The sequence below is a fragment of the Poecilia mexicana genome, unplaced genomic scaffold (genome assembly GCF_051168715.1).
Source record: "Poecilia mexicana isolate PSO_F unplaced genomic scaffold, ASM5116871v1 scaffold_16, whole genome shotgun sequence".
Classification (NCBI taxonomy): Eukaryota; Metazoa; Chordata; class Actinopteri; order Cyprinodontiformes; family Poeciliidae; genus Poecilia; species Poecilia mexicana.
In genome coordinates, this window is record NW_028263385.1 from 5,237,398 (window position 1) to 5,257,482 (window position 20,085).

At 37.2% G+C, this 20,085-nt stretch overlaps 1 protein-coding gene across 2 annotated transcripts in view; it reads left to right on the plus strand.

Moving 5' to 3' along the window:
* The window catches only part of sema6cb (semaphorin 6Cb), a 153,231-nt gene that overhangs the window by 21,765 nt on the left and 111,381 nt on the right, over window positions 1–20,085 (plus strand). For both annotated transcript variants that reach the window (XM_088014052.1, XM_088014054.1), the window contains exon 3: window positions 15,795–15,914. The gene's annotated coding sequence lies outside the window, so the exon portion shown is untranslated. The remainder of the gene's footprint in view (window positions 1–15,794; window positions 15,915–20,085) is intronic.

Genomic DNA, 20,085 nt, shown 5'->3' on the forward strand with positions numbered 1-20,085 from the left:
CTTCTACAAGGAAAGACAGTGAGGGCTTCACCTCATCTTTTCTGTTCCGACTCTTAAGGTGATGCTGAAAAATACCACAGTGTGTTCTCACACAGGCTTTGTTGATCGGAAAGATGATATGGTGATCTGAAATTCTAAGGAACGTTAGTCTTATTTTTTAGTTATTTTTCTTTTTTTTAGGAACAAGAATATATAAATCATTTAAATGCGCTGCGTTGAAACTACAAGAGTTTAATGTGAAATATGCAAAGTTCCTCATCAAATCTCAATGAATTGGCTACGATTGTCAGTACAGTTTGAGATGAAGTGGTTGTGTACAACTAGTGTTAAAATAATCCAAGCAGCTTGACTACATAAAAACCCTTTAGGCAAAATCAATGTCTTGTTTATCTATTTAATCTGCATTTGGTTCAGTAGTCAACTGTTTACAGTGGGATCATATTAGTTGGACACAACATGTTTGTCTTACATGAATTATAATAAAGGAGGACATGATAAAAAGAAAGAAATCAAACAAAATTACCAAAGATGCTCTAAGTTTTGGAGTTAGTCAAACAATAAAGTCATTTATGATTCTTGAAGTGGCATTAACTACAGGTGGACAGCAACAAATCAAGGTTTACAACTTGATTTCCTTTTAATTAAAATATTATTTAATTAATCACCCTGGGATTAGTGCTGAATGTCAAAACTCTGAGTGTAGAAGTGATTTTATCGTGAAATGGTCACATGGGTTTTGAAGGCTAAATTCACACAGAAGGCCTTTATCTCCCATTTCTTTCTCTTTTTTTTTCTTGCATGGTCATTGAGAAAAGTAATTAAATTCAACCATGACCAGACTTCTTTGTGAATGGTTTATGACCACAAAGTGACCAGCATGAACATAAGCAGGACATGGACGTCTACGGACTGGCTGATGCCACTGTCTGTGGATCAATTTAAAAGCTGTTGAGCTCGAAAAGATATATCCACAAGATCATAAAGAAAAAGCACATCTAATGACAATGACTTTTTGTGGAACATTTTCTGAAACTTTTGTAGAGTCTGGATGCATAGAAGAGATTGTGATGTGATGCACTTTAGTGACACAGACTTCCTTCATGATTGCAGAACTCTAAGTTGTTGTCTATGTTTGGATTTACTGCATCTAACTTCATCTAGTGCAGAACATGACACAGGTCTCATATGTTGTAAAAGGCCTGTAAACATACAGTACTGTTCAGACTGCAAATACAACATTTTTGGGCACTTATCTGATTTAGTGCCATATATGGAAGTGGCACAAATAGCTTTTTTTGTTGTTGTTGTTGTTGAAAAGATCAAAATTTGGATCATACTCGTCTTCTGTCTGCCTAAAATATCATGATAGTTTATTACTTTATATAATATTTTTGATTAAAATTTTACATTTCACATGACAGATAAACTCTTATTGGTTATTCTCAGACTCTCTTCGGCTCATTGGCTGTATGACTTCACTCAGGTACCACGCCTCTGCTTGTGATTGGCCGGCTCTTCGTGTGGGTCGGTTTTGTGAAAACATTTGCTGTGAATTAGGAATCAGAACTTAACAAAGGGGGAAGAAAGCTCTGCATCCAAGCAAGAAAGTGGGCTAATTTACAAAACCGTCCCTGGACAGTCACTGGAGCATCAACAATTTATTTCATTAATTTTATTTTTGAGTGAATCTTTGTGAAATTGTATTCTTCACTCACATCAGACACTTTTATATCTTCAGAATTTTTTTCAGTGTCTTTATTTGTGTAAATAACTTGGATCAGTAACAATATGTTCCTTATTGATATTAATTAAATAGCTGGTTGTTCTCAACAAAATGGATGATCTAAAATGTTTCTGTTGCAAAATATATTTGTGTGCTTTATCTCATAATAACTTTCTTCATTTAAGCAGAGTAGTGCTAACTTACTTGCAGTAGCTAACACCACATGTTGGCGTTACCTGCAGAGTAAGACTTGAGTTTCTAAATTAGTCTGTCTGTGGGCCAGACCTGTTAATCCAACAGAAACATTTTCAACTTTATGAAATGAAAAATGCAACGAACAAAGTCCTTGACAGCTACAGCCCTGTTTCAACTCATATTCAAAGAATATCTCAAGCTCATATTAATATGTTCCTGAATTTAAATATAAATGTAGTTAATTCATATATACACGCTTTATTTGCTCTACAGCACTCGTCCTTTTTGTTCTCTTTTTTATAATGGAAATTATTAGTTTTTGAAGTGTCTTAATTGCTATAACGGTTCAGAAGGTTCCCTCATATATAAGACCTTGATTACACTGAAGAATGATTGCAAAGTCTTTACAGCTCTCAAGTTGCCATCTCATTTATTCAGGATTCATTTGCATATGCAACACAATAATTACTTTTAAGTGGACTGCAGAGGGTGTTACAAACAAGTGTGTCGCTCATACAGGAAAATCAGAACAAAAATGAACGCTCACACATCCAAATCAGTTTGGGAAGTCAATAATCTGTTAGGACTTTTTACTCCAGGGAGACGCTTCATAATGCTTAGTTAGTTTCAGCTCTGTATTATATCAAGTGGTGGAAGAGTTTTGTCTTTTTATTTTGTTGTTAGCACTGTTCTTTAAAAGATCCAAGTAAAATCAGGGTGCTCTGGGTGGAAAATCTGCATTTTGTTCACTTCATTGAATGCTTTCTTCATTATTATTCAACTACCTGTGAGCACAATTTTTAATATTTTTAAATATTTCATTGTCTTTTAGAGTATCTTCTTGATTTAAACCAGAGCTTTAATTCTTTAAAATGGTACAAAATAAAGCAAATGAGAGCCCAATAAAGAAAAAAGCATAATAGAGAAAAAACATTAAGTTTTGTTTAGTAGCTAAAACATCTGATCAAGTCTTCCAAATTAAAGTTTCACAAGACTGGACATGTGTAAATGATGATTTAATGTTGATAGAAATGTAACGTTTACTTAGAAAAGCCTTCAAACTTTCGCAATCTTACATCAAAAGTTAATTTAGCTTGTTAATTTGCTAGGTCTTGTCAACAGAATCTTTCATTTTCTTGTTAAAATCTATGGCTGGTAAACTATTTGCTGAATTAATCAATAGTGAGAATAATTATAGATGTAGCCTTTAAATAGATGATTGGATTGTTCCCAGTTGTCACTCAACCTGTCTCTCTCCCAACATGCGCAGTGAGGCAGAGACGTCAGTGACAATAAAAGCCACTGGTTTATGACTGCACTTAATGCTTCATGTGGTTATTGACAAGAAGCTGTTGGCATAATGTGGGCGGCTCAGTCTGATTAGCCGCATTGATTGCCAAGCACTGAAGCTTGGCCTTGTCCTTTAAACTATTTTAATAAATAGTCCTCATGATAAATCCAGCACAAACATTTAGGTAATTTTGGCAGCGACTGACATAACTTCTGTCAGTTTAGCACAGGTAGTTGGATTTTCAAAATGCAGAGTCATCCCAATCCAGTACAAAAGAGTTTTTGCTAGCAAATTTAAATCAGCAATCAGTACAGTGCTCTTACACTTTCCACATTTAACATTTAATGAAACTAATTTCAAAGTTGAAAATCACAAAATCTGGCTTAAAACTTCATGGAATACAAAACTTGATCATTTAATGCTCCTAACTACATTCATGCTTTCCTCACCTCTGGAGTCACTCCTCCAATTTCTGCCAAATTGTGAGGTGAGGAAGCGGAACACTCTCTCCACATCTGCACCCTGAATTTGTACCTCAGTTCACACTATCTGTGTTGACGATTCACCGAGAGGGGGTTTGAGCGCTCTCCTCATAAGCACCTGTGTGTTCCAGAGATCAGGGCATGAGAGTGGGCGGACGGGATGAGAACAGGAGGCGAGGACGATGCCGCTGAGAGGGTGAAGAAGGTGATTACCGAGGGTTGCGTAGAGAAAAAGTGGCACAAGGGAGGAAGAAGATGAGGATTTTTTTTGTACAGCAGAACATTTTCAGACACTCACTTATCAGTCTTCATTCACTTTGTGGTTATTTTCAATCTCTCTGTCAGCCTCTTGAAGCCTGTGTCTCTCCTCCAGTATTTGGCCTATGCTCTTGTATTTCTTTTTTTTTTTTTTTTAACCTGTCCAGCCTTTCACCTTTATCTTCAGCAGAGCTGATTGCAGAACACAGCGCATCAATGAACTGAGCTCATCCGTATTCATAGTCTTCAGAGCATTTCATTTTATTTCCGAACTCTGTGCGTCACTTAGTGCACAGCCTTCTGGCTCTCCTTTCAACGTCTTTGTTTAGCATTTTCTGTTTAGCTTCTAAGTCCTCTTTTTACTCATCACACTGCCTTGCCTGCTCTGAAAAAAATTTGACATGGCATCACAAGTAGAAAGGCTTGGTAAGCTTTTTAGAGCCAGTCATGGTGCACTATTCCCTTGTTGTAATTATTGCTGAAACAAGCAGCTCTGGAAAGGTTCATTGTTGGTGAAGCAGCCATTACTGACAATCCCTCCTCACCTGCCATAGCTAAGATGCTCACACACTGCAGGCTGTGATGAATCCCTGTACTGAAGTGGCAGAAGAAGGTGAGGGACCTAAAAAGGAGGACGATCGAAGACGAGGAGCACTGCACAATCGGAAGTTTTAAATAGCTGTTGGAGAAATGGCGGCACAACTAAAACCTGTAGTCTCAAAACAAAAATTGCTCGCTCAACCTTTTTGGCTTCCAGGTGAGTTTAACACTTGATAGCTCAAAGTGGTGAACTTCAAAAATAATACGCCTGCAGAGCCCTTTCAGAGATGCGTTTCCTGTTCTTAGCTTCTTCTCACCAGGTTGGTTTTGCCCTTTAAATCAATACGCAAGCCTTTTCATCTTTCAACGTCAGAAGTCATTTACTTTATTGAAAGGAGTCTTTGCGTCTGCTCACAAACCTTTTTCCTGCCAAAACTTGTTTTTATTGCCCCACCTGTAAGTTGTTTTCTTTAAACCAGCTCTTGCATTTAGATGAAACCTTGGCACTGCTTTTGACTATAAATCTTCCAAGGTCTCTGAAAGATTTTCTTAGAATAACTTTAAAATTGAACCTTCTCTGTGGAACATACCCTTGTACATCCAGCATTTTGCTCCATCATACTAGATTTTTAGGGTGTATTCATATTACTAAGTATTTTTTTAGCAGCAGTTCTGTACCATGTAGTACCTTTTGTCTAGTTTGCATGAACAACATTGATTTATATTGTGTTTGAAGGTGCCTTACTTCGTGTGTTTTCAGAACACTTGTGAGCAAATATTCTTGTTTTCTTCCTCTTCTACAAAGACCTGCGACTGCACTAGAAAGGGAAAGGTGAGGCAGCTGCTGGCGTAGAGCAACTTCGCCCCAGCAGGTGGAAACAGGTGTCATTACTTACGGGGTTTTGCTTCAAGCACCTGCCTCGAGGCGGAAACAAGCTGGTTCTTGCAAAAACAAAACCAACAAGGCAACAGATGGGAGTGAACCTATTTGTTTTTCCATTACTTCATCTTTAGTTGTGGGCTTTACTCCGAAGAAAGTAAAAGTCAGAAATAATTGTTGTATTCTTTTTACTATACTATGGACTGTGCATGGACTAACTGCTAATTAAGCAGGAGATGTTTTTTCATAACATTTCGATAAGAACTCACATTTTTTGAAATTCTTTTACTCCTGCATTCAGGTTTTGATGTCTTTAACCTTCATATACCTGAAAGCACCGTCTCTGATGAGGTTTTGATGGAACTTTAGGTCAAGTGGGAGTTGGGAACATACTGCAGCTTGATCACTACAATGCCCCACACTTTTACTGACATCCCTGGCAAAGGTGAAAAAAACCTTCAAAGTAAAGTACTCCTATTGCAGTGGCATAAGTCTACAACGAAAACATTTGTAAAACATTAGAAATTGTATGAACATTTTCCATCTTGTTGACGCAGCCATTAGACAAAGTCTGACACATTTTTATTTAAGTATTTTTGTGTTTGAAATAATTTGTAGCACCATGCTAAAAGCTTGTCCTAGGATTATGAAATATTAGGAAGACATGCAGTGATTTTAGTGAACATTGTGACCATAAAGTGACTGACCTAATCACATAGCATGCAGATATTCAGACTTGAAGTAAGGAATCATTTCATCTAGCTTTATACTCATTTACACTGAAAATTGTTTTTATTCTCCACTACGACTAAGAACTTTATCCTCAAACAAAGGTCAGATGCATTATAGAGAGTGCATTTGGTTGAGCATTCGTGTTAGCATAATGGAAACTTGGCTGTTTTTTGTTGCATATAAAACGTAGAATGGAACATATTTTTTACAATTCTGATGCAATTGGAGGTTTACTTCCCCCTATTTTGTTACAAACTTCTAAAAATGCACAATCCTGGCTGTGTCTTCAGGGCAAATTCTCAATAGTTCTGTGTTGCTGACGGACAAAGCTCATCCGTGGGCCAAGTTCAACAAATCAGCTGCTATTTCCCTGCCATGAACCCCATCAGCCACGGGTCCGTCTTCCCCCCTGCTATTGCTTTTACTTGTCTCCTTTTGAAATGCTAATGGAACCGAACGATGCTGGAGCTCTTCAGCCAGAAGTGAACTTTTCTCTTCTTGAAGAGAATTTATGGATGGTCATGCAGAGCTTTAAAGTTTGACCCAGCGGGTTACGAGAGGTCTTTTTGTTGTAGCCAAGTCATTTTGGGCACAGTCTCAGCAGCTTACTGCAATGCATTATGGACATCAAACTATTATTATGTGTGATGGAACAAAATTCAGCTCCAGTGCCCATTTGGTACTCGCAGCCCAGTCTTTCCCCCACAAAAACCAATGATATGTGGAGACTGTTGGCTGCTTTTTCTGTGCTGAATTAAATTAGGCTCTTGAGAAACATACACATCTTGCATCCTCATCCTGTTATTTCCATCCCTCTTGCTCAAGTCTTCTTTTTTTCCAGAAAATGTTATAATCAAAATCTGATCCACAGTAAGTCGTCTTCCTTGATGTTTGATTTATGGGAATCATGGACATGATTACACTTACTACAGGGCGAAGGAAACATTGTACCTTTTCCTTTAACTGTCTGCTGTTTTTCATAGTTCTTTGTATTTTATCTGCAAACATCAGCTGTCAGAGCACCTGCCAGAATACAACTAGATAAGACTTTTGTTGAGTGAGTTTTTCCTGAAACTGCATCTTAGACCCAGCTTGCTCAGTTATAGAAAGAAAAGAAATCAAATATCTGACATTGCTAATTAAAAAACTACAATGTATGCAATATAAATAATATCTAGGACAGTTTTTTTCTGTTTTTCAGTATTTCTAGAATACTGCTACTTCTGTTTTTAGCTTTAGAAAGGACTAGGGATTAAAAAATATCAAATGTGTGGTGTAGCAGTAGAGCGGAGACCCCATATGCTGGTCCTCCATGCAGTCCATCAGGGAATGACCCCTGACCTCAGGACCTTTTGTTGTCTTTCCTCCCCTTATTTTTTTTTGCTCATTTCCTGTCTGTCAATACCAGCCATTCATACCGCAAAGACAGTGATGATAAACATTGCAGGGAATGTTGTGCCAAATAAATCTGCTGAACGTTTATGGCCTTTCATTTGATTAAATAAAGCTATACAAGAACATTTTAAATTTGTCTTTGAAAATTATTCAGTTTTTTCTAAAATCGAATCCCAAAATGGGGAAGAATTTTACAGACAACTTCTGCAAACATTTAGTTCACGTTGAGATCTGAACTTTGATGTGGGCATTTGTGTTCAGTTCTCTGATTGCATAACTCAAAGGGTTGAAGGGTTTTCACTTGTGAATAATTTTTTCAGTCTTTATCATTTAAAAAGTGGTTTTCTAATCCTGTCCACAATGATGGACAGCAACAGTTGCTCCTCTAACCTGATGCCGATGTACTTCAAACCAGCACACTCTGCAGACTTCTTGATGATGGTGCATTTTATTTGGAGCAGCTGGTTTCTACTTTTCTTGAGTCCATCTTAAAACGTACTTTTCCTGATATGACTCTTTCTGCTTCTTTAATAATTACAGTGTTGAATCTGTATTGAGTCTTTGCACCACTGAAGCTGTATATAATTTTTATTGCATCTTGACAGATTATTAAAATCATTATTGCCCAAGGTGACAGCTAAAAGTGCCAAAAAAATGCTTCAAATGTAAAGCATCAGTTATGAAATTTTAATGGGTTTTAAAATGTTCTTGTTAGTTATTGGGCGCTCTTGTGTGATTGAGGTATTTAATCACTTTCAGGTGCAGGAAGTTTTCAATAAAGCAGCGTCTGTTTGATTAAACCAGAAATGTAGGAGTGTATGTAGAACTCATTTATTATACCTGTCATTTATTCTGTATAGTTAAGAAAAAGCAATCTGAGAATCTGTTGAACACCAGACAACAAAGATAAGGTGTAGTAATTAAATAAAAAAAAAAAGAAAGAAAAAGAAATGTATTGTTTAATATGGTTATTCTTATTGAGGTGGAGATGTGAGGATCTACATACAGGATGTTTTCAGACCAGTTTACCTCATCTAATGGCAAATTTAATAAGATATGAAAAATAGATGCTTTTGTACAAATATTAAAAGCTCTAAATATCCTTTGGATCATACATTTATCAGTGACAATCGGACAACATCAGTGATCAGGGATGTGGTTATGAGAGCAAAACTCCAGTGCTTGTCATGATAAATTGGACTCTGTCTGTGGTGTGAAATATGCCTCAACCCCAGGGAAAAAAACAACAAAAAAACAAAAAAAACCTTCAGACTTTGCATAGATGCTCCCTGAAGCTAAGAGTGCCATTTAGAGAAATCAGACTTGACAAGCAACCCACTGCATAACCATTTTTTAGGTTTGATAAAAACATTTGACACTGTTCACCATGGCATTTAAAAACTGTTCGAAAAAGAATATGCCCAAACGATTGCTTCAGCGATTCAATCATATCTTGGTATATTTATTGATGGCCTCACCTTCAAACCACATGTAGAGAACCTTGTAAAAAAATAGTGTGTTTTTAAAATAAGTTGTGCTTTTCTTTAGTATAAAGAAGCATGGTCGTTATTCTCTGTCTGCAAGATCGCTTGTTGCTTTCTATTCCACTTGCACACACTGAACTTGGTAAAAGAGATTTTGTCCATCAGCACCCTGACTGGAAAATGACAAAGTTAATTTCATTGAGCACTTTTCAATCAAGACTAAGAATCCTTAAGGCCAATTCCATGACATGCAATTGTGTCACTTAGATTGATGTCATTTAAATTTAAATTTAATGGTTTTTTATGTTGTATTTACTTCTTTTTTGACTTTAAGAAACACTTTGTCGTTAAAGCTTTGTAAACAGAGAAATCTGACTCCTCCTTTGTAGATGTTGTTTAATTATCAATACAGAATTTGTTTTTATGTCTGGCATAAAAACAAATATGCCAGATATATTTGTCTGGTATATGTCTTTGTAAATGTAAGAAAAATACAATTTACCTGAAAATTCTCAAAACCTCGTCAGCCCATGTTATTAAAAGTACTCCTTTCATTGTGGTGAAACACACAATGAAACATTGTTTTCTTTATTATTTGTAGACATGTGAACTACAGTAACAGTTCTTACCTGTACTGATTGTGTGAGTCTGAAACTCTCTTTACTTGATAATGACTTAATTTAAAAATACGGAGCTCCTATCTGGAAATCAAAATAAACTAATGGAGCGTGAGAGCAAAGGCTAATATGAGAAAACAAGCTGGACTATTTGACCATCTGGTCTTTGCTGTTTCAGTGACTCCAACTGATATGAGTTCCAGTATTCTTTTTTTTTTTCTCTGCAAAAATGTTTTTTTTGTTTTGTTTTTTTTTTGTAGTTGGCAGAGTCTTTATTAGAGAAACTATGCTGCAAGAGACAAGTGCTGTGCTCGAATAAAGGATCCTGATCCTGTGGAATTCTTTTAAAGTTTTCTATGAATATTTACGCCTAGGATGAAAGTCTCTCAAAACACAACACAAACTGAAAGAAACAGAGGAGCACCAGCTCAGACCCTCTCATCAGTAATCTACCATGCTTTGACACCCTTTTTAATTTATCCCTAAGCCTCTCCATTACTTTCTGTCAGGCATCTTGGGTTAAACGTAATGTGCATTCTGTCAGTTTCAGGGCTTCCTCAATAATTAAAAAGCTTGCAGCATTGGCCCGTCTTTCTGTTGTTTATATTTTCCGTTTTTCCATATCTGCTGGGACCAAAGGTTGGTTCAGAGTATGAAGAATGACAGCAGCATGTTCAGACTCAGCCTCACCTCACAGGGCTGCTGCAGCGGTCTGTCAGTTCTGCTGCATTTCAGTGCTAAAACAGAGCTGCTCCTGCAGGCTCCACGCAGGAGATCAAAAACTTGGCAGGTACACCATGCATGAATAGTTTTTTCCTATTTCTGTTTTGCTTTTTTTATATTCTCTGTTCATTACTTTTGTATAAATAAGCATTGCAGGCTTATTCATCTGAAACATGGCCATGGGGGAGACTGTAGGACTTCATAAACGAATCATTTGAATAAGAGGGTGGGTGGCTTTGTTATTTCAGGTTTTATCATAAAACATTCCCACTCAATGTTTCCGGTGGATTTGATTCTTAATTGAAAGCTGCCTTGGAGCAGTGTTTTATAATTTGGGAGTGGAAGGGGATGAAGAAGAAATCGCGTCTCTAAGCAGGCAATATTCACACATCTTCATGTTGTCTCCTGAGCCCTCCCCAGCTCTGTTGTTTGTTTTTATTTTTTTATTTTATTTCAGGCTCTTCCTGTCATTTTTCTTCACAAATCTTACTCTTGTTTCCATTTACATCACCTTGCCAAAATCCCCGTTGACAGACCCTGAAACATTTAATTGACTTTTCATTGACACAAGCTGTAATTGCCTTTTAATCACGGCTTTACATCATGTTTTGAAATTCAAATTAGCAGTGTCAGCTCAGAGAAAAGGCCCTCTTCAACAGTTTGCTGTCATTCACAGATGCAACAAGAGGAGAGTTTCAGTTTTGGAGCCTTGTGTAACATCGTCTTGTCCATTCTCGCTGACTGAAAGCAAACAGGAACAAGCTGTTTGATGCTCGTCTGCAATCTAAACACCAGCTATGGGTAGGGAAACATTCAAGCTGTCAACAGCTTTTTTGTGACAGCCCAGCCTTTATCTGATGTCTGCACTCGTTTTGCCTCTGAAACAAGGTCTGGTGGAGAAAAAATGAAATCACATCTTGAAATAATAAAGCTGCCTTCAGAAATCATACACTATAACTATGCATTGTGCAAAATTGGAATAACAACTTTAAGACCTGCAAGTCTGCATGAGAGAGCACAGAGTTGTTGATTTACTTGAAGTGACCAAAAGTATCTGGCTGATCCAAAGAAAATGCACAATGTGAAAACTCCAGTTGTCTTTTTCGCTTTAAAAATGCCCCTAGAGCAAGATTTATTGAATAGTCTGTTGTTTTCCTTAAGTGTTCCAATTTTTCTAATGATTTTAGTGATTTAAACTGTAAGCAGCAAAAAAATATCTATACAAGAATGTATTTTTCTGTAGGCTTTTATTTGAGATGTTCCGTATTTGGCAGGTAGCCACATTAGCCATGAAGATGTGGATTGTGAAGGCCGTCGATAAGTCGGGGTCAGACTTCCACCTCCGCTCAACTCTCTGAAAACAGTTCCCACGCTCTCTGCTTCCAGTGGAGGGGAAGATGAGAGGAGGCATCCACTCAGATAAAATCAGTATTTCTGTGAAAAATCTTTCTTTTTCTTTTCCTTTTCATTGTCTATTTTAATTCTTTGTCCATCACAAATGATCCCCAGACAGTCAGTGCCTTGAGATCATTCCTATGTTTGCATCTGCAGTATAGCTCCTACTATCGCTATTGTTCCAGTCAACACCAAAGGCAGGAAGTGAGTGAGTGCGTTGGGACTGCACTGACAATCGTACGGTAAAACGAGAATAATGCATTTTTCAGAAGATGAAAAATCAACCAACCACTTCTTAAAAAATCGAACTGTGAAAAAGTTCTTGAGCTTAACCATCCCTGATTACTGATGACAGCTCAGTCATCGGAGTCAAACGCCAGCTCAAACCCATAAGATTTAACACAAATGCAATTCAAAATCCTCCAGGATCTGTTCAAATATGTCCAGTCACTCATCTGCCAGTGATAACCAATGATCAGCTCTTATGTCATTGATCCAAATATGCATGAAATGTTTTTTTTGTTTTGTTTTTTCAGTGCACTTTTTCTTTGTATTTTGTGACATCCTGCTATGAAAATCCATACTTCATTACCCAGCTCTGTTTTTATTGGCATTTGGAAAAATAAAAAAAATAAGGAAAAAAAGAAGAAAAAAAAAACACCACCAAATTGTATCTTTAAAAATGTTCATAAACTCACAGATGATAGATGCACTAATATTTGTGCTACATGGTTGCTACCCTAGAGGCTCTAAACTCGGAGACTTGGTTGCTTTTCTGCAAACTTCACTGAAAACCTCTAGACATAAGTTTTTCTTTCCTTTGTTTCACCTTCTGCTTTTTGTCCCTTTTCATCTGACTCTGCCTCTGTTGTTCTGTTGTCTTGTTTTTCTGATTCTCCTTCCTCCGGTAGCTCAGTGATTGTTAGTGACGTTTAGCGACTCTTCTTGGGAGAGAGCCCGCTCCCTTTAAAGCATCCCTGATGCTCCCCAGAAAACAGTGACAGCAAGAAAATGTAAGCTGGCAGCTCACATGTAAACCATTCAGCTCTGTAGACCTTGAACAGGGTTCTTTCTTCTTTCACATCGGGCTTATTATCCATTCTTTTGTCTTTTTGCTGGTGCAGAGTTTCTCTTGTTTTACTGCTGGAAGAAGAAGTAGAGAAAACATGGGGTTTGTGTCTGATTTCTCCCTCCTGTTCCTTTTCTTGCAAATTTCATTTAAATGTCTTTGAGTCAGACTCAATTTGATTTTTCACCTGTAAGACAGCCCCCTCCCAAAAATTGAAAGCTTATTAAAAAGTTTTAGCTTACATTGCAATTAAACTGTCATGATTAAAACCCAGAATCCCTGCTAAAATCCACGGCTCTATTCTCACCTTCTCACTCCAGCAGAAGGGATTCATTTTCCAATTCACTAGCCTCTGTTTGATTAATTTTGGATGAATCTTAAGGAAGCCAAATATTATTTCAGTAATTTCTGTTTTTCATTAATTAAATATAAGTGAACATTCATGGATAGCCTTAGGATGTCTATAAATCTTCAAAAAGACAAAGGTTCAAACAAACAGTAAGACATTGTTTTTTAAAATAAAAATGTAACCAGTGCTTAAAACATGTACTCTGAGTACAAAGTCATGATCTAATTCTTCATTATTAAATCTTAAGTGAATATCAATCTTTCTGAAAACCAACCATTAAAAGGCTAATTATTCCTAGTTTAGCTGGATTTCCTGCTCTTCCCAACCTAAATCTGCAAGAACAATTGCATTTTACCAAACACACACAAAAAAATGCGAGCCAAAAAATTAATACATGAAAGTGGAGTTTCAGTTGGAAATCAATCTTGTTTCTGCACAAATGCACAGATTGCAATCTATTTCAGCTCAGAGGAGCAACAAAAAAAAGAAAAGAAAAAAACCCAAACACTCAACTTGAAATTGAGCCATTCATCACAGAGTAAACCACATAACTGAGAGGCTGCACGAGGGAGCAAGGCAAAGTTCGAAGAAATAGCTTGGGGGTAAGGAAGAGAGAAGATGTTGCTGCAGGAAGAACAAACAGAAGCTGGCCCCTTTCTCTACTCTCCTCACGAGGATGTGACATTTCTGAAGGTGGTGTGTTGTCGCATCAGGGCTAATTAACGTTCTACGATATCCCAGCTGGAGGTGGACGCCCTGATAGAGCCTTTCGCTGTGTTTGTCCATCAGGTTGTTGACTTTCTGTAAAGGCATCGGCTCTCAAGTCCGCCGTCCCGGATCGGGATGTGCTTTGTGTGACGACAACAATGTTCAAGTGTGTTCTGCCCGTTTACCTCTGCCGGCGGTGTCAGGCCATGGTAACCATGGCAACAGTGTTGGGCTGAATCATTGAAGGTGTCTTAGCCCTCAGGGGAACACAGATCTGAAAGGAGTGTTGCGTGCTCGATGCACTTTGTTTGCTGGGTCAGTACTGATCCTTTGACAAATGTCAGTGGGACGTGTCAGCAGTTTGCCATTGTTTTGCTGCATGCAGCACACAATCTGTCAGGAAATTTCTATGTTGGAGTGTGAAAAGTTTATTTTCTGTACATTAAGTAACTATCATTATGTTTGTAGTTACAATAAGTTTGACAGACTTTTGACTGAAGTTTCAGTTTTTGTCATAATTTGTTCTCCTTGAGTTATTTAAGTTATAGTCTAGTTTTAGTTTGTTGAAGTCAGAGAAAAATGTGTTCTTTGCAGTTTTGTCATGAAATGAAAAAAAATATCATGCTTGATTTTTTTATTTTTTTATTTCAATGCAGATGTTAAGAAAAAACAAATCTAGCTGCAGGCCATGGGCAACAAGATCCAATCTCATGCATCTCATCCCACCTTTCCAATCAGCTAACATTAAGTCTAACTGGATTTAAGCTATTTTTTTGGGCACATTTGTATTCATAAATGAAAATGTCAGTCATTTTTGTCATTGTTCCAGTTTCTGTGAGTTCCATGTACATTTTATTCATTTTTAAACAAGACCAAAAGCTTGTTGACAAAAAGTGTCAAAGCTTTTTTATCTATAAAGTTAACAGACATGTCCTAGATGGTTTTAATGAGACTCTTATAAACATGGGGGAACCAAAATAATAGCTGGACATTGAAGAGTGATGAGAGTTTGTAATTTAATTCAGTGCAACAAATCATTTGATCAAAGTATGACTGTCATGTTCAGGTAGAACAAAAACGGCTTAATTTGCAGGCCAGGTTTTGCAGTGAGAAATTCTTTCTTGATTTGTTTTCTAAGGCAGATTCTGTGTAAACTTAATCGGTGTAGATGCACAAATGATTGATGAGACAAAAAGAGCAAAAGAAACATGAGTAGCTTATTGTCATGTCTTTATGAAATGGTGTGAACTAAAATCCAGATGAATGGAGCAGCATTATCCCTGAAAGTCAGGAGAAAACAGTTGCATAGGCACTTGTATTACGGTTTTATATAAAAAGTCTTAAGTAATTTAAAAGAAGAAACTGCACAGAATGCATGCACTTACTGTGAATCTGCATCATTGGATACATTTATTTATTTATTTATTTATTTTTGTCAAGTCCCTTGAGTCAAGCTTGGCACCATAATAATAAAGTGAATTGAACTGAATTGCATTGAGTTTAGAATTGGGGTATAAAGACTCCCTGAATTATCAACGATTTTATTTGGGATTTCCTTTGACTCATCAGGCGAAGAACTAATGAGCTTGAGAGATTTAGTTTTGATGGTTAGAGCTCCTCCTTGTTGTCGGCTCAAATAAAACTCAGAACATAAACTCTTAAGGTGATTGTTTTTATTCTTTTACTGTGAGAAGAGTTTTCACCCACCTGTGGCAAATTCCACAGACATATCATCCTCTTTGATATCCGTGATTGTGCACTCTACCTCAACTAAACAGTCTCTGAATCTGTGGCTGTGTCTCTGTGGACCGATTCCACCGATCAATTCCTCAGCCCATCTGTCTGGCAGGCTTATTCACAGCGCTGCATCTTAGGCGAGACGAACCTTCGCTGCAGGAGTCTTCATTAAACCTGTCCTCTCTCTGCCCCTCCTCCTTTTCTGTTTCTCTGCAGGCCTGGGGGAAGTTAATGAGAAGATTCGATCAGCTGACACCCCCCACCTCGATCCTCCACATCCCTTTGTTCCAACTATTATCTTCCTCCTATGTCAGCGTTGACTTGTGCACTTAACTGGTGAGTGGTGAGTCAGTAGTGGCTTAAACGTCACATGAAAATGAGATTTATTTTATATCTCATCTGTTTGCTTTGTAAATTACTTCTTTGGGGATTATTTAACAGATTAGAAAAAGTTCTTTGTTTTGTAAGCATTTTGTTTTAACTTGTGAGTAATGTTTGTGATCCCATAATTTTTTTTAGAAACTTAGAAACATTTACCATTGATAAACATTACAAAGGTAATTTAATATAGTGATTTGGAATAAAAGGAAACTCGAAATTTGAAGAAGTAGACAGTTGGCATTTCAAAGTTGAACTAAAAAATGAAAATTATGCAGGCTCTTTAAATATGCTGCAGAGTTAATTAACTTTTTCTTTTACACTGGAGTGTGTGTGTTTTTTTTTTTTTTTCTTTTCTAATGATTAAGACCATAAAAACCCTAAAAAACGAATAAATGCACATAACACATAGTGAAAAAGCATGCAGTTGGTTTTCACTCTGAAGTTTACAATGGTAGACCATGTTTTTTTTTTTTGCATTTTATTAAACATAGGTCATTAAATATTGACTTAAACCAGCAGCTTCATATTAGTTTCTCTAAAAATATTGTGCAGCTCATTTTAGATTAAAGAAGCATCAAACACATCGAGCAGAAGAGATGACCAGCTTGCTGGAAACTGAAAAGGAATACAAAATTTATTTTCAGTAAAACAACAAAGGCAGAATTTTAATACTAGATAACACACATCAGTATGGCAGCCATGGCTACTAGTCAGACTTTAGCCATTGGACGTTGTGCATTTAGATTCATCTAGGATAGAAGAGGCTTTCTCCTTCTTGTTATAATGGTCAATATTTACTGTGACCTACGGATGTTGTGATCTTGGATTTCAGAATATGGTTATGTAAAAACTATCTAAAGAAGAACAGAAGCAATAAAGGTGCACAAAGCATTCACCTAAGACTTTTCCTTTTAAAATCAGAGAAAGTATCTTGGTTGTGTTAAGTTTTTCTGGCATTGCTTTTTAATTTTAGCTTTATATTCTCTTTAATAAGTAACACTGAAATCTGTTGTTGTGTTTTTACACTGGAGATAAGATTTAAATAACTTTAGAAACCAGTAAGCACCAGACAGCGACTGTGTCCTCACACGTTAAATCATAAATATGACTAAAGGATTATAATGTGGATGAGTAAATTTAGACGCAGACATATACATAACATGGGCCAATATCTGAAGCCCTGTCGTTTGGACCTCTCTACCTGCTGCTGTGATATGTGGGAGGTGCAGCCTGATGGTGTGGCTCAGTTGTTATGCCAGAGAAAAGGATTTGCTGTTATGAATGGCAGCGGTAGCATTGTGCAGGTCTCAGCCTGCTGCTGAATCACAGCTTTAAACTAATTTTGAGGGTACAGCAAAGCCGTTGTGCTTTGTGCTCTAGCTCAGGACCTGGCTCATCCAACCGCTCGGCTCAACCTTGCATGCCAATTACCCACAACTTGTTTTTATTGTCGAGAGGAAAAGACGGTAAGGGAAAATATAGGCTTATTGGCTAAATTGTTGGGGTCTAAACTTTTTTTTGGTGTCTCTGTGAATTCATGACTGTTACTCTAGAATAGTCATTTGCATGTCACATAGGAATTGTTAAAATAAATGCTTTTTATGTGAATAACTGCACTGAAATGGCATGGCAACTTAGTAACCAAAGTTAATTTTGATATAAAAGGACAATGTTGCACCACTAAGTAACAACAGTATATATAAAATGCCTTGGCCTAACTAGGATGTTCTGATATTGTGTTGAGTTTAAGGAGTTGCTAAATACAAGGAATGCAACAGTGGTATCCAATATCCTGGCTATGTCTGCGTGTGGTGGCTCTACAACAGAAGGTGGCCAACTCGTGGCTTGACTTTGCATTAACCACTACAAATCCCTGAATGCATTGCTGGTGGGTCGGACCCACAGCCCCTCCTTTCTTGAAATTCAACTGGCTTGAACCAATTTCCACGAAAGTAGATGCATGTAGAAAACTGTGCTTAAATGAATGTCGTCTTTGTGAACTTTTCTTTGTCAGTACAAGGCATGAGCATGAACGTTTATGGATTATATTTAAAGACATAACATTTATTAGCATGTGAAAAAAGTGACCATTGAAATTTGAACTCAGAGGGTTTAAAACAAACATAATTATGGTTATTGTGTTCAACTTTGCTTGTTCTCATAAGATGCTTCATGGTAATATTTGAACATTTATTCATTGGAGGTCAGTCCATGAGTTTGTCAAAGTGGGTTTGACAACGTAGAAACTCCAGCTGTAATTATTGTCTTTTAAATCTCTTCTAAACTCTTGAATCTTTGCTCCACGGTTCTCTCAAGCTGTGGTTATCCCTGTTTCTTATGAATCTTTTGCTACCACAGTTTCCCCGTTTCACTTAACTTTCCATTAATGTGCTTGGATACAGAGCTCTGTGACCAGCCAGCTCTTTAGCAATAAGCTTTTGTGGCTTCTGGAGGGTGTCGGTGACTGCTGGACAACTACCAGCTCACCAGTCTTGCCCACATTTTTGTATGTCATAACATACAATTTCTGATGAAAAAATTGTGGTTTTATTGGTTTTCTGAAATCAAATTTTCTAATAAAAAGAATTACATTTTTTCTGTTTCTGTGTAGTAAATCTAATACATGAGTTTGAATTTTTGAATTACATTAATGACATGAAATAGTTTTTTGATGATATGATTTATTGACAGATTTCCGTTTTCTCCTACCATTTCATATTTTTGTGATTAAAAGTTTGGTTTTGGGTTACATAAATGTCCTGAATTCAGGGGTTTTTTCTCCTCTGGACCTTTCACACAATCCCTGTTCTTTCAGGATGTCAGCTTGCACTTTCCCCCAACATTGCACCTCACATGGAGCAGATGCAGCAAAAACGACTTAAAGAGTTGGACCTAGATCCACATCAGTAGATGTAGAGAACAGGAAACAAGCAGAATGTAACCCAGTTGGATGTTCTCACTTTGCAAATCTGATTCCTTCATTTGTTTTCTGCTGGAATGGAGCTTCTGCGTAGCGTGACCAGCACCACTAGTGAACATGAATTGATTTTAGTCAGGCTCCTTTTCAGTTATGGTGAGAAAATATAAACGGCTTAAAGGTATGTTTATGTTATGGGCCAAATACAATCATGACTCTGCTTCTTGTGACTACTTTGGATGGTGGTTAGTTAAAATGTCATCAGGAAATCCTGACCTGAGGCCTTTTCAGACTGCAGTAGGAAAACAACAGCTGCTTCTTACTCCAGACATTTGTCTGCTCTGCATCCAGCAACGACACTCGCATGACGAGACTTCTGCAGCAGCAGAGACACAGAGTTCAGGTTGCTCTTACCCTCATTGGCTGCTATTTCACTTCCATTATATCAAACTATAAAGATAAGATGGAAATGGGCATTTTCTTGGAGTGGTGATCCTTCTGGTTGGAACATTATTTTATATCATGGACATAAGGACTTTCAGAGAAATCACTTCTGAAAGTGTAATTAACCCCCAAATCAACTTTTTTTCTGATAAGCTATCTAAATAGTCTATTTAGGGTTATATGTTTATGTTTCCTTGTAGGTTTTGACATTTCCTTGTAAATTTGCTGGCCTCTTTAGGTTGAACGATGACTATTACAGTTGAGTTTTCCTATTCAAAACGGTAGAGCTTTTTGTCACTCACTAGCGAGTTTGACAGCATTTGCAATTTGGATAGAGTGGAATGGGTCTCCTGGTCTAACTGCTGGCAGCAGTATGCTGTGGGATAGACTGTTTAGGAAGCTCATTGCAGCACTCATTTCTTGAGCATGGACAAATCGCAGCTGCAGATCAGCCAGTCGTATGTTGTTGGAAAAGTTTGTTGATTTATCACTAGTTTCTTTTTTAAATAAGTCACCAGAGGAGTCTGAAAAGTCGCTAAGATAATGACAAGGAGGATAAGTTGGCAACAGTGTTTCTGTCATCTTGACCACAGCCCCATGTACTCACATGGCCCTGGATTGTCTCTTAGCTCCACCCACTTTGGTGGAATTTTTCTAAATTTGTTAGAATATGCTTTCAAAAGGGGTTAGTTACACTTTAAATTACTAAATAGTTCAAACAACATAACAAGACTGATCCTAAAACCAGAAGTTTTAATGCATCAT